Source organism: Protopterus annectens, chromosome 14.part0, assembly GCF_019279795.1.
Source record: "Protopterus annectens isolate FY-2018-M chromosome 14.part0, PAN1.0, whole genome shotgun sequence".
In the NCBI taxonomy this organism is placed as follows: Eukaryota; Metazoa; Chordata; order Ceratodontiformes; family Protopteridae; genus Protopterus; species Protopterus annectens.
The window spans coordinates 53,515,113-53,538,467 of record NC_056748.1 but is presented as its reverse complement, the minus strand read 5'-3'; the positions used below and the strand labels follow the sequence as shown (position 1 = coordinate 53,538,467).

Genomic DNA, 23,355 nt, shown 5'->3' with positions numbered 1-23,355 from the left:
AAAAATGAAGAAATTCAGCTACCTTTACAAAAATGGACTGCAGAAAAATTACACAGTCTACATTAACTCATCAGTCATAGAAAATTAAAGGGCATCAGTGCTCTCAGTTAAGAAATTATATGGGAGATGACAGTATCAGTAATTAAGGCACACAATGACAAACTTATTTTATAATATGTCTGTTAGTATTACAGATAACAGGGATGCTAAAAGTGTTGTATTTAAGAGAAGACACACAAGAGTTTCAGCGTATGAACCAAATGTCTCCTGGGTCATGACTCAGGAATACCCTTGTCATTTAAAACCTAAGCCTCTTACCCAATTTCACAGCACAGGGGGAGTGAATTGCTGACTATGACCAAGATGATCACAAGTAATGGCTCGGACAGTAAAGAAACCAATTAAGAGATGGTGGGTGTAAACAGCCAGTGCCAGCTTGCCCATCCCAAAAGGAGTGAAGTAGTCTGGTCCACTGTAATGTTGACAAATACAGGAATGGGAGGTCTGTGGCATGCAGCAGTATGAACTAGGGTAACAGCTGTGCACTGTATAAGCCATGGGAAATCGGCATATGTGGTCACACACAGGTGGTCTCTGCAGGAGTGACTGTGGAAGTCACAGCCGTCAGGCAAACTTGTGAGTAAAGCAAAAAAGTCATGTCCAACAGGATATAATGGTTTTACTCACAGTGTCTCACTATTGCCTTTACCAGTAACAAATACACTCTAGATCTCTCACCTCAAAGAAGAAAGAACAGGCACCCAAATGGGAAATGAGTAAGCTATTAACTCTTACACTAAGGAGGAATAAATGGGTCTATAGGATGATCGAGAACAATGCTTGTCATTTGGGGTAGGGACAAAAAGAAAAAAAAAATTAACTAAACTGTTCTTTCACCACTACTAAAACATAAGTACTGTTAAGCCCCAATCTTCCACCTTTAGGACCCAACATACATCTTGACTCAAGTCTTCAGTGCTCCCCACAGTTCCCCAGATCTTAATTTGGATCTTATCCGGGCATATTTTCCTGCATGGAATTTGGGATTCTGTGAATAGTACCCTCCACTTTAACTGCCTGTCTTGGTATCTCAACTTGGGGAAGCAGCAATAAAAAGCAAAAAGAAATGAGATGGCAGTACAGCATAAACATTTAGAAGATAATGGGATAGAGGGACTGCTGTAGAATGGACTTGCTAGTAGACGTATATGCATAGGTGCGTTTCAAATATAAAACATTTATACAGACATATAAAATATAGGCATACATGTGTGTGTGTGTGTGTACACACACACACACATATATATATATATATATATATATATATATATATATATATACATATGGGTCTACTGCTTTACATCGAAAATACACTTCTTCGAAATAGAGCAGTAGACCCTACACTTAAGTGAAAGTCCACTTAAATGAAAGTGCACTTCGCTGAAGTCGAGTTCTACCCCTCCAAAAAAACCCACTAAAACATGTTTTTGCAGGGGGACAAGCCCCCCTGCACCCCCCATGTGGGGGGCTGTGCCCCCACACCCCCCCTTGAGATTGCACTACAGCATGGAAAAGGGAATATTCCCATTCTGCGCTGTAGTGTGACTGCCGAAGTCAATGTTCGAAGTTTCACTATTTCGAACAAGTGGACTCAGTGAAATGGGGTTCGAAGTAGTGAAAAGTACAGTTGTGTACACTTACCATAAATGTAGATGTTCGAGTGTCTTCACTGTTGCAGTCATCACTGTGGGGTTCTTCCTGCCGGCAGGCAGCCCTCGGTCGGCCAGAATCCCAAAGTCTGGGTCTGGCGTCGGCTGTGTACTCACCCTCCCTGACGTCAGAGCGCCAGGGGTACAAAGCTCCCACCCGACGCCATGTTCTCCAGTTTTTCTTGCCCCAGATGTCAGGTGCTCAAAAGTGAAGGCTAAAAGTAAAACAAAAATGTAACATACAACAAACCCCATACCCTGTAGCAAATACACCTCAGAAGAAGGGTGAAGTAGGGAACCACACCAATAAAAGTATAAGAGGGGACAGGAGGGTGGGTAGCAGACTGCAACAGTGAAGACACTCGAACATCTACATTTATGGTAAGTGTACACAACTGTACTGTGTTCATCGGGTTTCACTGTTGCAGTCATCACTGTAGGGTTGAATCCCAAAGCTGAGATAAGGGGTGGTGGTTATTGAGTAGAAGGGGCGGCTAGAAGGCCTTGCAAGACTGCAGAAGCAAAGCCTGCCCTAGACTTAGAATAAAGAGGGAGATTATAGTGCTTAGAGAAAGTATGCACTGAACTCCAAGTTGCAGCTTCCAAAATATCTTTGGTAGGTACTCCCCTGAGAAAGGCAGCTGAAGTAGCAGCAGCTCTGGTAGAGCGAGTCCTAATTTTTCCTGGGATTTGCTTTCCATGATGAGAGTAACAAAATCTGATTCCATGAGCAATCCATTTAGAAATGGTCTGTTTTGAAATAGCTTTGCCTTGGGAATTTGCTGCATAAGAAACAAACAAACAGTTGTTCTGTTTTCCTGATATCCTTGGTTATGTCCAGGTAAAAGCGAAGCTGCCTGTGTATGTCCAAAGAATGCAAGATCCTCTCCCCCTTATTTTGTGGATTAGGGAAAAAAGTTGGCAGGTGAATAGTTTGTTTTAAAGCCACTTTAGAAACCACTTTAGGCATGAAAGTAGGGTTAGTCCTCAAAGAAACCCTGTCTTGATGAAAAATAATAAGGTTCCATAGCCAAGGGCGTTTGTAACTCCGAGACTCTCCTGGCTGAGGTTAAAGCCAGTAGGATAATAGTCTTCCATGATAAATACTTTATATCAGATGTGGCAGCAAGCTCAAAAGGAGGCAGAGTAAGTTTTTCCAGGACATAATTGAGGTCCCAGGCAGGAATGGGCGGTGTCCTAGGGGGCCTTAAATTCTTTGCTCCTCTGAGATATTGTTTCAGAAGTGGATGTGAAAAAACTGGAGGATCTGTATTATAATGTGCAGAGATAGCGGAGGCATGTATTTTTATGGAGGAAAAAGATAAACCTTTTATGCAACATATCTGTTAGGTAATGTAGAATCAATGGAATATTTGGAATGTGAGGATCTGATTCCTGAGCATGCATTCAGGTGCAAAATCTCTTCCATTTACCTTCATAAGATTTCCTAGTGCTAGGCCTTCTGGCTTCTAAGATAACATCCATGACCTGTTTGGAAAAGGTAGGATTAATCATAGACCCTGAATACGCCAGGCTTCCAGGCTGAGTTTTTAGATATGAGAGTGCAGGACCTGGCCCTGATGCTGAGACAAAAGATTTGGACTCTGAGGTAGAATCCAAGGAGGTTCCTGGGATAGATTTATCAATGTTGAGTACCAAAATTGTCGAGGCCAATTCGGGGCTAGTAAGACCAGCTTTGGTTTGTCCTGTTTTATTTTTAATAACACCCTTGGTAGAAGAGGTAGTGGTGGAAGGGCATACCCAGAGAGGCTCCTCCAACTGAATGAGAGAGCATCCACTTTCCATGCTAGCTTGTGAAAAGTCCTTGTGCAAAAAATCTGTAACTGGTGGTTGAGGGGGGATGCAAATAGATCCATGTCTGGGCAGCCCCAGGCTTCTGTAATCGTCTTGAATATGTGGGTGTCTAGCATCCACTCGTGTGGGTCTGACAGGTTCTTGCTCAGTCTGTCTGCCAAAGTATTTTGTTTCCCTGGCAGGAACTGAAATTGTAGATCCACTTTGCAAGCTAGTGCGGTGTTCCATAGAGTCACGGCTAGTCTGCAAAGGGGGTAGGAATGCGAGCCCCCCTGCTTGTTTATGTACCACATAACTGTGGTGTTGTCTGTTCGTATCAGTAGTTGTCCTGGTTGTAGAAGATCCCTGAAAGCCAACAGGGCATTCTGAACAACTAACATCTCTTTTAAACTGAGATGTAGGTGCTTCTGATCCTCTGTCCAAAAACCTTGCAGACCCTTTCCCTGCAAGTGGGCTCCCCATGCGTAATCCGAGGCATCCGTGGTTAACACTTGGCTGGCTGGAGGTAGACTGAAGGCTTTGCCTTTGTTGTGAAGACATGCCATGGTCCATCAATGGAATTCCTTTTGTAGGCAAGGCAAGACAGCAATCTGTGTGTCTAGACTGTGGCAATGCTTTGACCATACACTTTTTAGGTACCATTGTATTTTTCTCGTATGTAGTCTTGCATTTGGTATGAGAAGGATGCAGGAGGCCATGTAACCCAAAGCCTGCAGGAATTTCCTTGCAGTTAGCTGAGTAATGGAAGCCAAGGTTTTGAAAGTGGAAGCCAGCTGTAGTTGTTTTCCGGATGTCAGGAATGCCATCTGGGTTGTTGTGTTTAAAAGAGCACCCAGGAAAGTTATCTGTTGTGTGGGGGTCAAATTTGACTTTTTTATGTTCACAGTGAATCCCAGAAACTTGAGAAGATTTTGAACAAATTCCAGGTGCTGGAGTAAAACATCCTTGCTGTCTGCTTGAATAAGGCAGTCGTCCAGATAAGGGTAAATTTGAATACCCTTGAGTCTGCAATAAGCTACTACTGATGCCAGGCACTTGGTGAAGACCCAGGGCACAGTAGACAAACCAAAGGGCAGCGCAGAGAATTGGTAATGTTTCGAGCCGGCCTTGAACCGGAAGTATTTTCTGCACTCCTGTCTGACAGGGATGTGTAGGTAAGCCTCCTTTAAATCCAATGTCACCATCCATGCATTTTTGCTCAACACTGGCAGGAGCTGCTGCAGAGTAAGCATTTTGAACTTTGGTATCTCCAGGAAAGTATTTAAGACTGACAGATCCAGGATGGGTCTCCATGAGTTTTGCTTTCTGGGAACTAGAAAGAGCCTTGAGTAAAAGCCTTGCCCCGTCTCTGATTGTGGAACCAGTTCTATGGCCCTCATAGCCATGAGGGATCCCACCTGGTTTAATGCCTCGGACCATTGGTGTTTTGGTAGGTCTGGCCATCCATTTGGTCTTGGCAAGGTATGAAAGTGGAATTTGTAACCTCTTGAAACTACATCCAGAACCCACTTGTCTTGGTTATGTAAGTCCAATTCTGTTGCAAAAGGGAGAGTTTTCCTCCTAGAGGGGCATCCAGGAGAGAAGTTCCTGGAGCCATGCAGGGGGAGTCATTGAGCCTGTTTTCTATACGATTGAGGTCTGTCCTCTCCACCCCTGGAGGTGGAAGCACTCCATTGTCTAGGTCTGTAAGAGGTCTGTGTTTGAGGCCTCCCTCTGGTGCGCCTATATCTACCCCTCTGAGATCTGTTCGAGCTGGGAAAAGACCAATTTTTTGTTGGCCAATTTCTGCTAAATCTAGGGGGCTGAACTTGTAAGAAATCCTTAACCGTTTGCATGAATTTTGCCTTATCCTCCATTTTCTTTATCACCTCTTCAGCCTTAGGCCCAAACAAAACATTATGCTGAACAGGAGCATCCAGTAACTTTGCTTTCACTTGATCAGGTAAGTTTTGTTCCTTTAACCAAGCATGTCTACTAATGACTGTGCCAGAGGCAGCCGCCCTGCAAGAAGCCTCCAAGGCATCAAAACCACAGTGTAAACCACGCTTCCCCACTTGTTCAGTAGCATGCATCAAATCATGTAATTCCTTATTATCTGCACATGCAGAAATGGTACCTAACTTTTGTTTTATAACAGACAGTAGAAATTGCTGATATTTTAGCATATGAAATTGGCAATTTAAAGCCCTAATCGATAAAGTAGCAGAAGTATACACTTTTTTGCCCCATCTCTCCAAAGCTCTGGAATCCTTATCTGTCAGAATAGGATTTTTAGCAGAGGCAGCCTTAACCCCCTTAGGACCATGAGAAATGGTTTCTGGATCAGCAGTAGGATTTTTGTAAAGGAACTGGTGGGAGTCAGGGACCCTGTACTATCTGTCAGGCTTAGCAGGGGCTGGAGGAAAGGAGTCAGGAGTTTAATTAGCTTCAGAAAAGGCATCATCCACAATATCCAAAATAGGAGGAATAGCCAGGGGTCTATGTTGGGGAAGAATAAGGAAATCCCTGAGCCTTCTCTTAGATTCCGAGTACTCCTGTCCCTCCCAGTGAAAATGTTCCCTCATGTCATGTAAAGTTTCCCCAAAAGAAAAAGCCTCAGGGGAGAAGCTGATGGAATAGATTCCTCAGCATCAGAATCCTCATAAGGAGGGAAAGAATATTCCTGCTCAGAGGAAGACACTGAAGAAATAGATGCCTGATCAGAAGATTCATAATCCAACTCTTGCCTTGGCCTTTTGTCTGGAGGGGGATGTGAACCCCTAATCATGGTTAGCAAGTCCTCCGCCATTTTAAGTAACTGTTTCTGGGATTTGGGTCCCGGATCAGAAGAGGCCTGGGCTGGTGTCTTAGATTTAGAAGGAGTCTTTGTCTTTGTCCTTGGTTTTGCCTTTATCAGAAGCTGTGTAGGCCCGAAAACCCCCTCGGAAGCCGGTACCTGCACAGCGGCTCTGGACCCATCCGAGGGAGCACTGTCCGAAGGTCCTGCAGCTGGAGTGCTCAAAGGCCTAGTTGGCTCCTCGTGGGAGTCCGTTTCGGCTATCGGTTCTGAAATGGCCGACGACAGAGGCTGCGAAAGCGTCTCACTGACGACGGCCGAACCTGAAGCTGGCTCTGGTTGTGTAACATCATCTGATTTGGACCTCGGAGGCCTGTCCTTATCCTTGCTTCGTTTGTGAACTCCGGTAGTCGGAAGCGTGTCCGACGACATTTTATAATTAAATCTCCTACCAAAGTAGTGAAAGGCAAAATCGTACCTCCGCTTAATCGTACGTTGATTAAATCTAGCACAAAACCGACAACTAGCTACGTCGTGGTCAGGGCCTAAACAAGGAATACAGTAAGAATGGAAATCCTTATGAGGTATTTGCTTCCCACAAGAAATGCAATTATTAACTTTTTCTGACATCGGACTGGAGCAAGAAAAATGTTTCCCCAACGGGGTACTTAGCTTTGAGAAGAAGTCAGTCTTCGGACTGAAGCACGAAAAAATATCAGGAGTCAGCCGACTGGCACTCGCGAACTGCTTTCACCGCACGACAAGAAAGACGGGAGAACATGGCGTCGGCTGGCAGCTTTGTACTCCTGGTGCTCTGACGTCAGGGAGCATGACTGAACAGCCGATGCCGGACCCAGACTTCGGGATTCTGGCCAACCAAGGACTGCCTGCTGGCAGGAAGAACCCCACAGTGATGACTGCAACAGTGAAACACGATGAACATTGTGTGGTGCTATGAGAAAGCATTTGGATGTGCTCACCCACTGATACACTCTAAGTGCTTCTCAACACAAGGGGGTAAGATATGGTTCCTCCTTGTTTGTTGATGTACCAAACTACTGAAATAATGTCTGGCTGAATCACAATTGCCCCTAAAGGGAAAGCATCCTAGAAGGTCTGCAACATTAGGAGTACCGCTCTCATCTTTAGGACATCGATATGCAAATTGACCTCTTTGAGAGACCAAGTGCCCCCCACCCACCCAATCTGGGATGTGTCCATGGTCACTATGGCCTTGGGTTGAGGGAGAATGAAAGAAGGGCCTTGCAGAACCTGATCTGATTGAATCCACCAGAGGTACCTCTTGCATGCCTGAGTGATTCTTATTTGACCAGACATGGTACAGAATCGACTACTGTGTTGCTAGTGTCCATTTGTGATGAAAAGAGATACTGCCAGCACAGCTAGCTGGAATTTTGTAAATAATTGTATGTCATTTGTGACTATCAAATTGATTAATACAAGATGCTGCTGTTACAAATGTATTAGAATTGTATGTCATGTGTATATCAAACTGATTTGTAGAGGCGTTTGTGTTGAAAAGGTATTTGTAAAAAGTTTGTGTTTGAAATGTATCCACAGTGTGCCCTACTAGAGAGAACATACATTTACATGCACTATATGTTTAAATGTATATGTTTTAACAGAGGAAACTGGAAATCATGAGGTTAACCTCAGTCCAGCAAACTTTAAAATATATCTGAAATTAAATCAGTTTATAGGCTACACCATAAAGATGCTATCTCATAGGTTTCAATGCAGCCAGAGACGCAAAGTCTGTACTAGGATGTTTTCTGTATTGTCTTTATGGTGAACTAATTACTACTGGAAGTGTGGAAGTATGCAATTGTTTTATGACTTCTAGCACCCACCACAGATCTGAGCAAAAGCCCCTGTGTGTGTATTTTTACAGGTAGATGCTAAGTCCTGCCAGCTTCTAGCAATGGGGGTTTGCACTGAACTAGAAATCAGACAACCAGAAGTGATGTCATTCTGCAAGCTATCTCAGAAGTAATATTTTAGATATTATTTTGAGAAGTCTCTTAGTGAGACAGAACATTCTGTATTTGGTCTTAGGCCCGACAACAAGAAGGACTATTCACCATATCATCCGCCTTGCTCTATTAAGTAAGTTATTAGGGAATAGTGATTCTCTTAGACTCAGTCAGGAATATAATGAAGCTTAGTTTAGATATTGTTTTTCTCTATTTGTCTGAGCCTGTCCTTCAATATTATTTTAAGTACTTCCTGTGATTTGAACTTTGATATCATTGTAAATACATACTTAGCATTTTCTTGTTCTTTTATTATTAAATACATTTAAACCTTTCATTGCGGCTGATCTTTGTAGAGATAGTTAAGTTTTGAGAGTATTTGCATATTTACTTGGTGACACTGTGTGGGACACTTCTTATAGCACTGCTATTGGTCAAACCACCATTTGTATTGGTATTAAAATTACACAGTAAAATTGGACACCCTTTGTTAAGGGCCTTCAAGTAGCTGGGGAGGGGTTCTGTGTCAGTGATAAGTACCTTATAGTTTGTGCAAAAGGAGACATAGCTAGTAAACTTGTGCCAGACTTTCCCAGTTGTGTGTGTGTGTGTGTGTGTGTGTGTGTGTGTGTGTGTGTGTGTGTGTGTGTGTGTGTGTGCGCGCGTGTGTGTGTCTATGTCTGCAAATCAAATCTCAAAGAGTGTGTATGTGTCAGCTATTTGGGCAGGGTCATGAAGCACTGGTTGGACAGAGAGAGTGTTAGAGGACTTGGCTTGGAACCCTGGCTAAGGACTCAACTATACAGCTGTGCCAGTGGGGAGTCTAACTGAGAATCTGGAGAAAGACAGAGGAACAAACCCCGGACTGACTGTGTTCCCTGTGTGCTCTTAAGGGAAATTGTGCTTGATTATGCTTGATGCAGAGAGCTGCATCTGGAGATACTTGTGTATGTACCTGTTACCCTCCTAGTGAACATCCCCCACTGGTGCTGGTTGTAAGGATTGAGGCTCCTTGGTTACTGTCCTAGAGGTAGGGGGTCATCACATACTGATTGGCAGTGATGGGATATCCACATCACATATTGGTTGGCAGTGGTGGGATATCCACATCACACAACTGAAAAATCCTCCTAAAACATCTTGCTGGAGGAACTAAGATTATGTCAGCTGACACTGACCCCAAAGCTTGAAGGATCACCCAGGCTGAAATTCTGGTACTGCAAATTATTTTCTTGACTTGGAATCTGATAGTCTTCATTCTTGAGAGAGAGAGAGAGAAAGAAGCTGTCACTGATATCGTGTTGAAGACTGTTCCTATGAATTCCAAGGGTTGAGTCAGTTGTAATAGAGACACTCTTTGTAATTTATGATCATCTCCACATAAAAACCAATATGAAGCAGCTGATCTCTCGCTCTTATTAGCAGATATTAAAGACAATTGTCACTAAACACTGTCAGAAGCAAAAATCACATGTAGACAGCCAAGACTTCAGTCCAAGCTGTTTTTATTCTTCCACATGTAAAGTCTTACAGATTGAGCACTTTCATCCCCCCTAAACTGGGGACTTCATCATACTTTAATTAGACTCCATCATATGTTCCTAACATAGACAGGCCAGCTCAAAAGGCCTCCAGAAATAATGATTCCTCTGGTGAAGGGTTGCTACAGGACCAACCATCTCTTTATTTAAGGATCTCAAGCCATCTCTTTAAGGATCTCAAAAATGAGACGTCTTCTGGAGGTGATCATCGGGACCTTTCTTCATCAAAATCAGTAATAAGTGCCTCCTCTTGCACTTCCTCTTCCTAGGGACTTTCTCTGTGGGATGCACTTCCTCTTCCTAAGGACTTCCTCTTTGGGATTCTCTGGTGAAGTGTCAGAAGAGATCGTAAAGCCCTGGTGGGTGGGCTGGGAGTCTTGAGATGGCTGTCCCTGTGGTGTAGAATGATGTGGCTGTAAGCAAAGAGACATTTGGGAAACAGACTGAAGAACAGAGTGGGTTGCATCTGTCTATCCCGTCGCAGTAGAGAACACTCCCTTCACTATCTCGAAGGCAAATCACTCTGGAGAGAAGGGCTGGACTGTTACCTCCCTCTGCCCCAACAGCAATCTCCCTGAGGAAGAAGTTGGAGCAGAGATATCAAATGCTGAAGCTCCGAGGGCCAGAGACTGCTCCAAAAACCTTGGAGTCAACTCCAATGCCTCGGACCCCACAAGGCAGCTTCAGTTCCAAGAGTCAAGATGCAATATGAATGACAATGCCTGCACAGACATAAGCAGTAAAGAAGCAGCAGCAGATGATGAAAGAGTCCAACTGGGCATTAAAAGACATGGAAAATGTGTATGTCAAGGTCCCAAGAAAACTGATGTCATCAATCTTGCAATGTGAGGACAAAAAAAAAAACAATAGAATTGCCACTAAAAACAGTTTCATACAAACAAATAAAAACAACGCAGAGCTTTTGCCTTCACAGAGTTCTTACAACACTGTTAGTGCATTTTCATCTGATGAGGTCTATGAAGATGAAAGCTCTTTGTTTGTTTTTATGGAAACAAATGTATTTTTACCGGCAATTTAATCATACTCTTTTGTCTTGTTACTTTGTTTGAAATGAAAAGCCACATTATGTTGGTTTTATGAACCTATTTTGTGCTGCAGTCTCGCAGTGATTTGAAGACCTAGAAAAAGTGGTACACTCTGCATTAGCTATGTACAAGAACACATTTAGGCATGTACACCCAGCATTTGAAATAACAAACGGGTTCCTAATTGGAGTGGTTGGGCACCAGGATTCAACTCTTAGTCCACTGTCATTCATACTGGTGATGGACTACATTAGCAAATAGGTCAGAGGGGGATGATGAACAAAAAGCTGCTGTATGCAGACATCGTGGCAGAGTGAGTAGACACTGAACATGATTTTCAGAAAAAGATAGCAGGACTGAAGGCTCATGGGATGAAACTGGAGCACAGACAAGACAGTTGTCATGGCAGCAAATGGAGGAAATCAGAAGAAACTGAAAAACGAGATAGAAGGGAAAATATTGGAACAGGTTATCAGCTTCAAGTATCTGGGACAGATGCCGGAGGAGAAGGGAAGTCTGAAAGAGAAGGGATAAATCTAGAAAAGTGCTGCAGCCACTGGGCACGGAGTATCAGGGTAATGTATGACAGAAGAACTCCAAAGAAACTGAAAAGGTGTACAAACCAGCAGTGCAGCCAGTGCCTTTGTGCGGAACATAAACCTGTACAAGACAGGTACAACAGCAGCTGAGGAAGCTTCTGGTGATGGATAGAATGCAATACAACTGACCCAACGTCAGCAGTGAAATAAACAGGAAGACACTGATTGGTGTATAACCTTAAACCGTGCCAATTTGTTAATGATCAGTGTGATCGCCTGAATATTATCAACTTTTCTGCATCTCCCTGTCTGCTCATTGTGCAACCTCATTTACAGAAGCAGGTACTTGGAAACGTAACTTTCTAACATACTCCACAATTTGTGTGTAGAGACCAACATACTACACAATTTGTGTGTAGAGACAAAGTGCCAAACAGTTAACCAAAACTTGAAAAGACAAATGCACTTGCATGGGCAGCCTCCAAAGATGGAGCCAAAGTTTAAGCCAAATTATTTATGAATTCAAGTGAGGATTGCCTTTTGGACTGTTTTTACTGTGGATTAATAAAGAATTTGACTTGCACTTTAGCTCTATATTTGGAGGCTGCCCATACAAGTGCATACTCCACAATTTCCCAGTGTACCTGATATCAGTAGTTACATGAAAAGCCCCTAGCTTGAGCAAAGAGATGCACCACTCTGCGTGTGCAGACAAAGATTGCTCATTTTAGATAGACAGTACTCACAGATTCATAGCCTGAAAGGTACCCAATTCCAGTCAAAAGAGATCCATCGGCAGTACCTCATAGGTATACACTAGGCTAATGACCACCAGGGCCTTTATAAGCCTACCCATGCAATCCAACCCAATTGTGTCCCTATGTACCATGGGCATTTATTAAGAGGGGATATGTTTAGTTAGGAATTTCCTAGAAGTTATGTGGGAGGGGATGTTACTTTGGGCATTATTTTCTGCCTCTATCAGGGACATGGTGGCCAGACACAGGGTGAACTTCAGATTTCCCATCCAAAAGTCAAGTTTACATTTAAAAAGCGTTAGGGATGGACTCTGCTTCAAATGCACGGGGATCCACTGACACATGCATTTGTCTTGCCAAAATGCCTTATTTATGTCACAAGAAAAATTTAAATCCTTTGATCTAGTGGTTCTAACGCTGTTCATAGGTTGGTACTAGGCTATCGGCCCTAGGGCCTATACAAGCCTAGCCATAACAATTCCCTGCCTATTTCTTCCCACAATATTTACTTCCCTGGACCCCTGTCTAGCAGGGTGACTGACGTGATCCCCAGGGTGAATTTCCTATCTCCCATCCAATCGTCAAGGTTCCTTTTGAAGAGGGCCAAAGAGGCGCTCTGCTTGGCATGTATGGGCAGTCTATTCCAGCGTCTGGGGAGTCTCTGGGTCAGGCACCTATCCCTCCAGCATGTTTTGTTCATTGTGATGACAAGGTTTAGATCCCTGGAGCTTTCATGTTCATTATGCATATCTACAAAATATCCATCAGAGCTGGATCAGAGAATGACTTTAATGCTAGGCATAGATCGCCTCTCAGTAACACGTAAGAGACACAGTACAAAGAATAGGGCTTTAAGGCGATCCGAATAAGACTGTGCATTTATACCCTGGATTCCACCGGTGTGGTTTGTTTTTAGAGTTTGTTTTGGGCTTACTTCTAGTAGGGTACACCAGCCTCTGTACAGCCACTTACACAGTTGTATAGGGTCTATGTAAACAATACTACATAGATAGCTGTGAACTCGCTTAATAGAATATAGTTTGCTTTGGAATAGTTCCTAACTGTTATAAAGGTTTGTTGGAGTTACTGAGATGACTTACTTCATAGGAGACATCTTTGTGGTCCGACCTCACCAGTGAGGACATGACACTTTGTGTGCGTGTGCCTAAGTATGAGGCAACATATGTTTCCCACTCAATAGACTGGTAGTTAAAAGTCTCCATGAACAGGGTATTTGGTTTAATGGTGAGTGTCTCCAGTAGGTCTAGGTATGAGCTATGGGATTCTAGGGACACAGAAGGTGACTATGGCTTGATAGGCTACGATACAAGACTTTGTCTATGCTGATTTGCACTTGGATAAAATTCCAGGGCACTCTTGTGTTTAACCAATGCAGAGTTATGCTTGTTGCAAATATAGACAAAGACTCCTCCACCTTTTATCCCTGTCTGTGCAGCTGATATCTAAATGTGTGGAAGTTAATCAAATACTAACCTCTTCAATGTATTCCCCCACAAATACACACACTTTAGCACACATTTGTAAGCAACTAGAAAGTACAGTTTTGTACCTACCATAAATGTAGATGTCCGATAGATATGCAACTGCAGTCATAACATATGGGTTGTCCTGCCTCAGGCAGCCCTTGATCGGCCGAATTCCAAAGTCTGGGTCCGGCGTCGGCTGGTGTCGCCTCCTCTCCGACGTCACAATGGCTGGAGTATAAAGGCATCGGCCGACGCCATCTTCTTCAGTGTTTCTTGCCCCAGATGCCAGGTGCCCTCCTAGGAAGGCTAAATTTGGTGAATGGATAAAAATAATTCCAAACATGCACAACAGTAATAAACAGATACACCATAGGAGATACCCCAGCTAATAGGAATAGGGGTAGGGACCCATAAAGAAAGTTACAGAGGGTAGGAGGGTGGGAAAATCCGACTGCAGTTGCATATCTATCGGACATCTACATTTATGGTAGGTACAAAACTGTACTATGTCCTTCAAGAATGCAACTGCAGTCATAACATATGGGTTGAATACCATAGCCAAGCTGGGGGTGGATGGAACTAGGAGAGGGATGGTGTAGCTAAAATCCCCTGCAGGACTGCCGAAGCAAAGCCTGCTCGGGATCTGGAGTATAAGGGCAGGTTGTAGTGCTTGGTAAATGTATGCACGGAGCTCCATGTAGCAGCCTCTAAAATGTCCTTTGTTGCCACTCCTCTTAGGAAAGCTGTGGATGTGGCTACAGCTCTGGTGGAATGTGGCCTAATATTGGCTGGCACACCTTTTCCATGGAAAGAATAGCAGAATCTGATGCAGTGTCCAATCCATTTTGAAATTGTTTGGAGATTGCTTTTCCTTGTACTCCAGCAGCATAGGCTACAAACAGTTGGTCAGACTTTCTGGTGGCCTTAGTTCTGTCCAAGTAGTAGCGTAGTTGCCTGTGTATGTCCAAAGTATGCAGCAGTTTTTCCCCCCTATTTTGAGGATTGGGGAAGAAAGTAGGCAGGTGAATAGCTTGATTTAGAGACACCCTGGAAATAACTTTTGGCATGAATGTAGGATTGGTTCTTAGAGAAACTCTGTCCTGATGAAAAATGAGGAAGGGAGGCACTGCCATGAGTGCCTGTATCTCCGAGACTCTACTTGCAGATGTGACTGCCAATAGGAAGACCGTTTTCCATGATAGAAATTGCATTTCTAAAGTTGCTGCTGGCTCAAAAGGAGGAAGAGTTAATTTTTCCAAAATGAAATTGAGGTCCCATGCAGGTACTGGCTGTTTTCTGGGAGGTTTGATATCCTTTATCCCTCTTAGGAACTGTCTTAGCAAAGGATGTGAAAACACTGGAGGGTCACAATTGTATTTTGCTGAGATTGCTGAGGAGTGAATCTTTATAGAAGAGTATGAGAGTCCAGTATGAAACATTTCTGCCAAGTATTCTAATATCTCAGGTATACTCAGTAATGTTGTGTTCTGACCCCTGTTGGCATTCCAGATGCTGAATCTCTTCCACTTGGCTGAATAGGTTTTTCTGGTGGAAGGTCTGCGTGCTGCCAGTAAGATCTCTTGAACTGTTTTGGAAAGAGAGATAGTTGGAGGAGTCATGGTAACCTCCAGGCTGTCAGATGCAATGTTTTCAGGCCTTGATGTACAGTCCTGTAATTGTGTTGTGTTAGGAGCAGGGGCCATAGGGTCAGAGGCCACGGTTTGGTCCGAGTTATGCTCAACAGCAATGGGTACCAGTGTTGCCTTGGCCAGTCTGGAGCTATCAAAATGCCTGTTGGTTGTTCTGCTTTGATCTTCAGTATCACCTTGGTCAGCAGAGGTAGAGGAGGGAATGCATAAATTTTTAGGGAATTCCAGCTGAAGGAGACAGCATCCGTTTTCCAGGCTAGAGGATGGTGGGTCCTTGTGCAGAACTTTTCCAGGTGATGATTTAAGTGGGAAGCAAAGAGATCTACGTCTGGTCTTCCCCATGTCTTTGTTAGTTGTGAGAAAATGTGAGGGTGCAGCATCCATTCGTGTGGATCCATGAAATTTCTGCTCAGCTTGTCCACCAGTACATTGTCCTTGCCTGGCACAAACTGGGATTGCAAATGTATCTTCAGGCTCAGGGATTTTTCCCAGAGAAGCATTGTTAGTCTGCAGAGGGGATAAGAATGAGTGCCTCCCTGCTTGTTTATATACCACATGACAGTGGTGTTGTCTGTCCTTATTAGCAAATGTCCTTGTTGTAGTAATTTTTTGAAAGTCTCGATTGCATGTATCACTGCCAACATCTCTTTTTGGTTTATGTGCAGATGTCTTTCCTTTGGTGTCCACAGACCTTGAATGAATCTGCCCTCCATGTGCGCCCCCCATCCATGATCTGAGGCGTCTGTTGTAATCATTTGACCTGCTTGAGGTCTGTTGAAAGACATGCCTTTGTTTAACTGACTGGCTTGAGCCCACCACAAAAATTCCTTTTGCAGACATGGAATAAGTGGGATCACGTTCTCTAGGCTTTGGCTGTGTTGGGACCATAAGTTTTTTAAATACAATTGCAGCTTTCTCATATGAAGTCTTGCCAAAGGTATCAGAAGAATGCAAGATGCCATGAACCCCAGGGCCTGCAGGATTTTCCTTGCAGTCAGCTGGAAAAACTTTGCTAGGCCTTTGAAGTACTCTGGTAACTGCTGTTGTTTTTCCTCTGTGAGGTAGGCCATTTGAGTTTCTGTGTCCAGTTTGGCTCCTAGGAAAATAATCTGGTGGGATGGCAGTAGTCTTGACTTCTGAATGTTGACTGTGTATCTCAAGGCCTGCAGTAGTTGCATGACATAGTCCAAGTTTGCTTTTAAGGTTTGTTTGTTGTCTGCTTGTATGAGGCAGTCGTCCAGGTAGGGGTATATTTGAATCCCCTGGATTCTGCAGTGTGCCACTACTGATGCCAGGCATTTCGTGAACACTCTGGGCGCAGTAGATAAGCCAAACGGCAATGCTGAGAATTGATAATGCTCTGTCCCTGCAAGAAATCTGAGGTATCTTCTGCAGCTTTGTCTGATTGGGACATGCAGGTATGCCTCCTTGAGGTCCGGAGTGACCAGCCAAGACCCCTTGCCCAGCATGGGAAGGAGTTGCTGCAGCATCAGCATTTTGAACTTTGGCACAATAAGAAAAGTATTTAGAGTTGACAAGTCCAGTATAGGTCTCCATTTGTTTTCTTTTCTTGGAACAACGAAAATTGCAGCCAAGTACAACAACTGAACCACAGGGCGTATAAAAACTGCTGCTGAACGCCAATGCGTAAACTGTGTGGCAAAATCCAAACTGTCACGAATAAAACTGTTCACTCCAAATAGTAAAACTTTTTATTGCACAAAAATATTAGATTAAGCGCTTTCACCTACTAACAGCGTAGGCTTCATCAGAATATCACTCAAGTGCATTCTATAGTTTAAATACTTTAAATTTGGCGCCAAAACCTTTTACACATTTAAAGCCATATACACTCAATTCATACACATACAGAATTTCATTCATAAAACACAATATATTCCATATAGTTTTGATACCCTAAAAACTTCTAAACTAAATATTATAAAATATATTATACATAAAAATAGGTAATACATAAAATACATAGAATTAATGCATAGAATTGATTAAGAGTATTCTAGTATACTTTTAGTAGAGATACTTTCGTTTAAACCTGGGGGGGTAGTGGCATCTGTTAAAATCTGCCAATATGTTTCTCTAAATGATAGTATATTTTTTATATTGCTACCCCTAGGATTGAGTGTCACTGACTCTACAATACCAAACCTAAATTCATGCTCCATACCCTTATTAATAACATGCCTTGCCAATGCATTCTTTTCATCTCGTTTCTTAATACAATAGTTATGTGCATATATTCTTTTTCTAAATTTCTGTTCCGTTTTACCTATATAATATGACGGACACTTGGTACATTTTGCCATATAAACTATAAAATTACTATTGCAGTTCCCCCTTTTAAAGAAAATTTTGGTTCTGTTGTAATTAGCTAATTTAATATATGCTTCTTCTAATATAAAACTACACTGTTTACAACACCCACACCTTTTCGTTCGTTGACTATCACCTCTGTCAACATTTTTCTCTTCTCTTTTAACCTTTTCCAATATAGTCTTTAAATTAAAGGCCATTTTATATACAAATATTGGTTTACTACCCACAATATCTTGCATCTCATTATTAGTTAGCATGGTATGCCAATGTTTGTTTAAAATATATTTCACTTTGTTACTATATGTGTTATATTCAACTATACAAGCTCTACCAAAGTCTTTATTGATTTTTTCTTTTTCTTTCTCTACATTGGTATTTACCATTTCATTATAGTTACTTCCTAATAAAGGAAAAATATTGTTACCCCACCTGTTCATTAGTTCAAAGCCTATATTTTCCATCATACTTATACTATACCCTCTTTCTGTAAATAAAGTAATAATAAACTCTATCTCTTGTTTAACTTCTTCTATAGAGGTAGTCATTCTCAATGCTCTGATGCATTGACCTTTGAATATATTAATTTTTGTTTTGACTGGATGACAACTTTGATAATCTAAATAGGAATTAGTGAAAGTATCTTTTCTATAGATTTTGGAATGGAAGTTGTCACCTCTCTTAGTTACTAATGTATCTAAGTAGGGTACCCCATAGTTGTTGTTATTTGACGTGAACTTCAAAAAACTACTACTCTGATTTATATAGTCTAGGAAACCATTAAACGCTTCCTGACTACCGTCCCATATAATATATATGTCGTCCAGGAAGCGTGAGTAGTACTTGATATGTCCCATAAATTCACTATTAAATACAGACTTCTCCTCCCAATCTAGCATAACCATGTTGGCATAGATGGGGGCACATGCAGCCCCCATCGCTACCCCTCTGATTTGTTTGAATATCTCTCCTTCATAGTATATATAATTATTTTCTAATACTATGGACATTAGGTCATGAACTAAATGGGTTTTCTCCCTTGTAAGGCTACTGTGTCTGTATATACTGTCGTAAAATGCCTCCAAACCTTCTTCTTTGGGGATGCACATAAACAAATCAATCACATCAATAGAAGCAAAAATCTCAACTGTTGAGATTTCAAAGTAACTGGAAACTTTTTTAGAAACTCCCATGAGTCCTTTACCATATGTTCAACCTTGCAATATACATGTTTCAATAAAGTGTCTATTAATACTCCCATTGGAAAAGTCTTTGTTTTACTGCCCGAAATTATAGGCCTGAACGGTGGGTCCTGTAAATTCTTATGGACTTTAGGTATTCCAACCATAGTGGCCAATGTGGGATGCTCTACCTTTAGATATTCATAAGTCTCCTCACTAATCCTGTTGTCTATTAGGAATTCTTCAATATAGTAGTCTATCCTCCTATAAGCCGTAATTAATTCATTTCTAGATATAATCTCATAGTTCGATGTATCATGTAGCATCTCATATATTTTGCTATTATACTCTTTTTGGTCATACACTACTATGCCCCCTCCCTTGTCAGGCTTCATAATTCTGACATTGTTGTTCTTTTTCAAATCCGTAAGGACTCTCAGTTCTTCTTCAGATAAATTATTCTTAACTGTTCTAGAATTCCTTTTGATCTTATATATATCTTGTGTAACCAATTTCTCATATCTCAAAATGTCCTGATTCATGATAGGCATGAAGCTATTCTTTTTCCTAATGATGTTATTACTGTCTCTTTTAATGTTACTATCCTTAAACATTACTGCTAGATTCAACTTCCTTATATATTTCTTTACTTCACATATAGTATCCACCATTCTAAAAGGGGGAATCGGAATAAACTTCATACCCTTGGACAATAAACTGAAATGCGTTGGAGCTAGTGGTACATTGGTGTAATTAAAAATCTGGAAGTTATTGTATTTACTAATAACCTTCTGATGTATATTGTCACTGTTCACACCATCCTTGTCCCCAGCTTCACCCGTTCCTGCTACCAATCCTGGTAATAACTGTAGCCTTTCTTCCTCCAAGAATTGTTTTTGGTCCATCTCTTGTAACCCTCTCTGTTCCCCTCCTGAAAATTTTCCTTTTCTGCATTATACACCTTTCTGTCATATGAATTCTGAGCAGTTTGTTTCCATGTGTATGCCATCCCCTTTTCATATTGTTCCTTATCCCTACTTAGTTTTTTACTTTTTCTATTATAAGCTGTTTTTGTTTTATACTCCGCATTTTCAAATTGCTTAAAGTACAATTTCTCCCAATCTTTAAACATTAAATCTGATAAAATACTTTCATTCATCCGGTCAATCTCAGTAAATAACATGCACAATTTGGCATCATTAAATTCAATCAATTTTTTCATATATGCAGTCCCAAAAGTATCAAAAAGTTTATTGAATTCATTTACTGTTTCTTTTGTTAAATCAATTCCCATTGGTACCTTAAAAAAACGAAGGCCCATAGGTACTATGCCCATATTCATGCATTGAGTTAGATAAGCATCGTCTAATTTAATCGAATTAATGACATTCAATTTCCTTCCAAATTCGTATATAATATCTTTTAAAGTGCCTTTATGCTTAAAGTTGTTGTTAACATTTCCATTGTGTTTGTTGTTTTCAAATACACAGTCATATTGTAAAAAATCTGGAATACCTAAAGTCCATAAGAATTTACAGGACCCACCGTTCAGGCCTATAATTTCGGGCAGTAAAACAAAGACTTTTCCAATGGGAGCATTAATAGACACTTTATTGAAACATGTATATTGCAAGGTTGAACATATGGTAAAGGACTCATGGGAGTTTCTAAAAAAGTTTCCAGTTACTTTGAAATCTCAACAGTTGATTTTTGCTTCTATTGATGTGATTGATTTGTTTATGTGCATCCCCAAAGAAGAAGGTTTGGAGGCATTTTACGACAGTATATACAGACACAGTAACCTTACAAGGGAGAAAACCCATTTAGTTCATGACCTAATGTCCATAGTATTAGAAAATAATTATATATACTATGAAGGAGAGATATTCAAACAAATCAGAGGGGTAGCGATGGGGGCTGCATGCGCCCCCATCTATGCCAACATGGTTATGCTAGATTGGGAGGAGAAGTCTGTATTTAATAGTGAATTTATGGGACATATCAAGTACTACTCACGCTTCCTGGACGACATATATATTATATGGGACGGTAGTCAGGAAGCGTTTAATGGTTTCCTAGACTATATAAATCAGAGTAGTAGTTTTTTGAAGTTCACGTCAAATAACAACAACTATGGGGTACCCTACTTAGATACATTAGTAACTAAGAGAGGTGACAACTTCCATTCCAAAATCTATAGAAAAGATACTTTCACTAATTCCTATTTAGATTATCAAAGTTGTCATCCAGTCAAAACAAAAATTAATATATTCAAAGGTCAATGCATCAGAGCATTGAGAATGACTACCTCTATAGAAGAAGTCAAACAAGAGATAGAGTTTATTATTACTTTATTTACAGAAAGAGGGTATAGTATAAGTATGATGGAAAAGATAGGCTTTGAACTAATGAACAGGTGGGGGAACAATATTTTTCCATTATTAGGAAGTAACTACAATGATATGGAAAATACCAACGTAGAGAAGGAAAAAATCAACAAAGACTTAGGTAGAGCTTGTATAGTTGAATATAATCCATATAGTAACAAAGTGAAACATATTTTAAATAAACATTGGCATACCATGCTAACTAATAATGAGATGCAAGATATTGTGGGTAGTAAACCAATATTCGTATATAAAATGGCCTTTAATTTAAAGACTATATTGGAAAAGGTCAAAAGAGAAGAGAAAAATGTTGACAGAGGTGACAGTCAACGAACGAAAAGGTGTGGGTGTTGTAAACAGTGTAGTTTTATATTAGAAGAAGCATATATTAAATTAGCTAATTACAACAGAACCAAAATTTTCTTTAAAAGGGGGAACTTCAATAGTAATTTTATAGTTTATATGGCAAAATGTACCAAGTGTCCGTCATATTATATAGGTAAAACGGAACAGAAATTTAGAAAAAGAATATATGCACATAACTATTGTATTAAGAAACGAGATGAAAAGAATGCATTGGCAAGGCATGTTATTAATAAGGGTATGGAGCATGAATTTAGGTTTGGTATTGTAGAGTCAGTGACACTCAATCCTAGGGGTAGCAATATAAAAAATATACTATCATTTAGAGAAACATATTGGCAGATTTTAACAGATGCCACTACCCCCCCAGGTTTAAACGAAAGTATCTCTACTAAAAGTATACTAGAATACTCTTAATCAATTCTATGCATTAATTCTATGTATTTTATGTATTACCTATTTTTATGTATAATATATTTTATAATATTTAGTTTAGAAGTTTTTAGGGTATCAGACCTATATGGAATATATTGTGTTTTATGAATGAAATTCTGTATGTGTATGAATTGAGTGTATATGGCTTTAAATGTGTAAAAGGTTTTGGCGCCAAATTTAAAGTATTTAAACTATAGAATGCACTTGAGTGATATTCTGATGAAGCCTACGCTGTTAGTAGGTGAAAGCGCTTAATCTAATATTTTTGTGCAATAAAAAGTTTTACTATTTGGAGTGAACAGTTTTATTCGTGACAGTTTGGATTTTGCCACACAGTTTACGCATTGGCGTTCAGCAGCAGTTTTCTTGGAACAAGGAACAGTCTTGAATAAAATCCCTGGCCTTGTTCCTGAGGAGGAACCCTTTCTATTGCTTTTATACTTAACAGCTTTGAAACTTGAGTGAGTGCCTCTGCCCTTTGATGATGTGGCAGGTTCGGCATGCCTTGTCTTATTGGTAATGTATGGAAGTGGAATCTGTAACCCTTGTCTATTAAATCCAGAATCTAGTTGTCCTTGGTTAAGATATGCCAGTTTTGTGAGAATAAGGATAATTTTCCGCCCAAAGGTGCTTCTCTTTGAACCTTTGTAGGCGGTATGAAAGTCAAGTCATTGTGATTGTCCTTGTGGTGCAGCTGGGCTGTCTGCGCCACTTCTCTGATTTGGAGGTTGCCATTGGCGGCCCCTGTAAGATCCTCGGTATTGCCCTCTACCTCGGGGACGCCTGCTTTTTCCCCTTTGAAACTTGTCAGAGCCTGGGAAGGACCAATTCTTTGACGGCCAGTTTCTGCTGAATCTGGGTGGCTGAACCTGAAGGAAATCCTTGACTGTCTGTACTGACTTTGCTTTTTCCTCAATGGATTTCAACACATCTTGTGCATTAGCACCAAAAAGCTTCTGTTTTTCCAGAGGTGCATCCAGTAACTTTACTTTAACATGGTCAGGCAAAGACTGATCTTTTAACCAAGCATGTCTACGTATCACAGTCCCAGACATAGCTGCCCTACATGAAGCTTCCAATGCATCATAACCACACTGAAGAAAATGGTTGTTAACCTGTTGGGTGTTATGTATATGATCCTGCAATGCCTTTCTATCAATAGGCTCAAGAGAGGCTAACTTTTTCTGTAAATCATCCAGTAAAGTCCTGGTACTGAAACATGTGAAAAAGGCAGTTAAGTGACCTCATGGCTAGGGTGGTAGAGGTATAAACTTTTTTACCCCATCTCTCCAGGGACCTAGCTTCCCTGTCCGCTGGTAGTGGATTTTTGGCAGTGGAAGTAGC

General features: G+C 41.1%; 1 protein-coding gene across 1 annotated transcript in view; it reads right to left on the bottom strand.

The window, feature by feature from the left end:
- CASP7 (caspase 7) overlaps positions 1 to 23,355 on the bottom strand; it is a 472,872-nt gene that overhangs the window by 175,679 nt on the left and 273,838 nt on the right. The gene's annotated exons all lie outside the window — the stretch shown is intronic.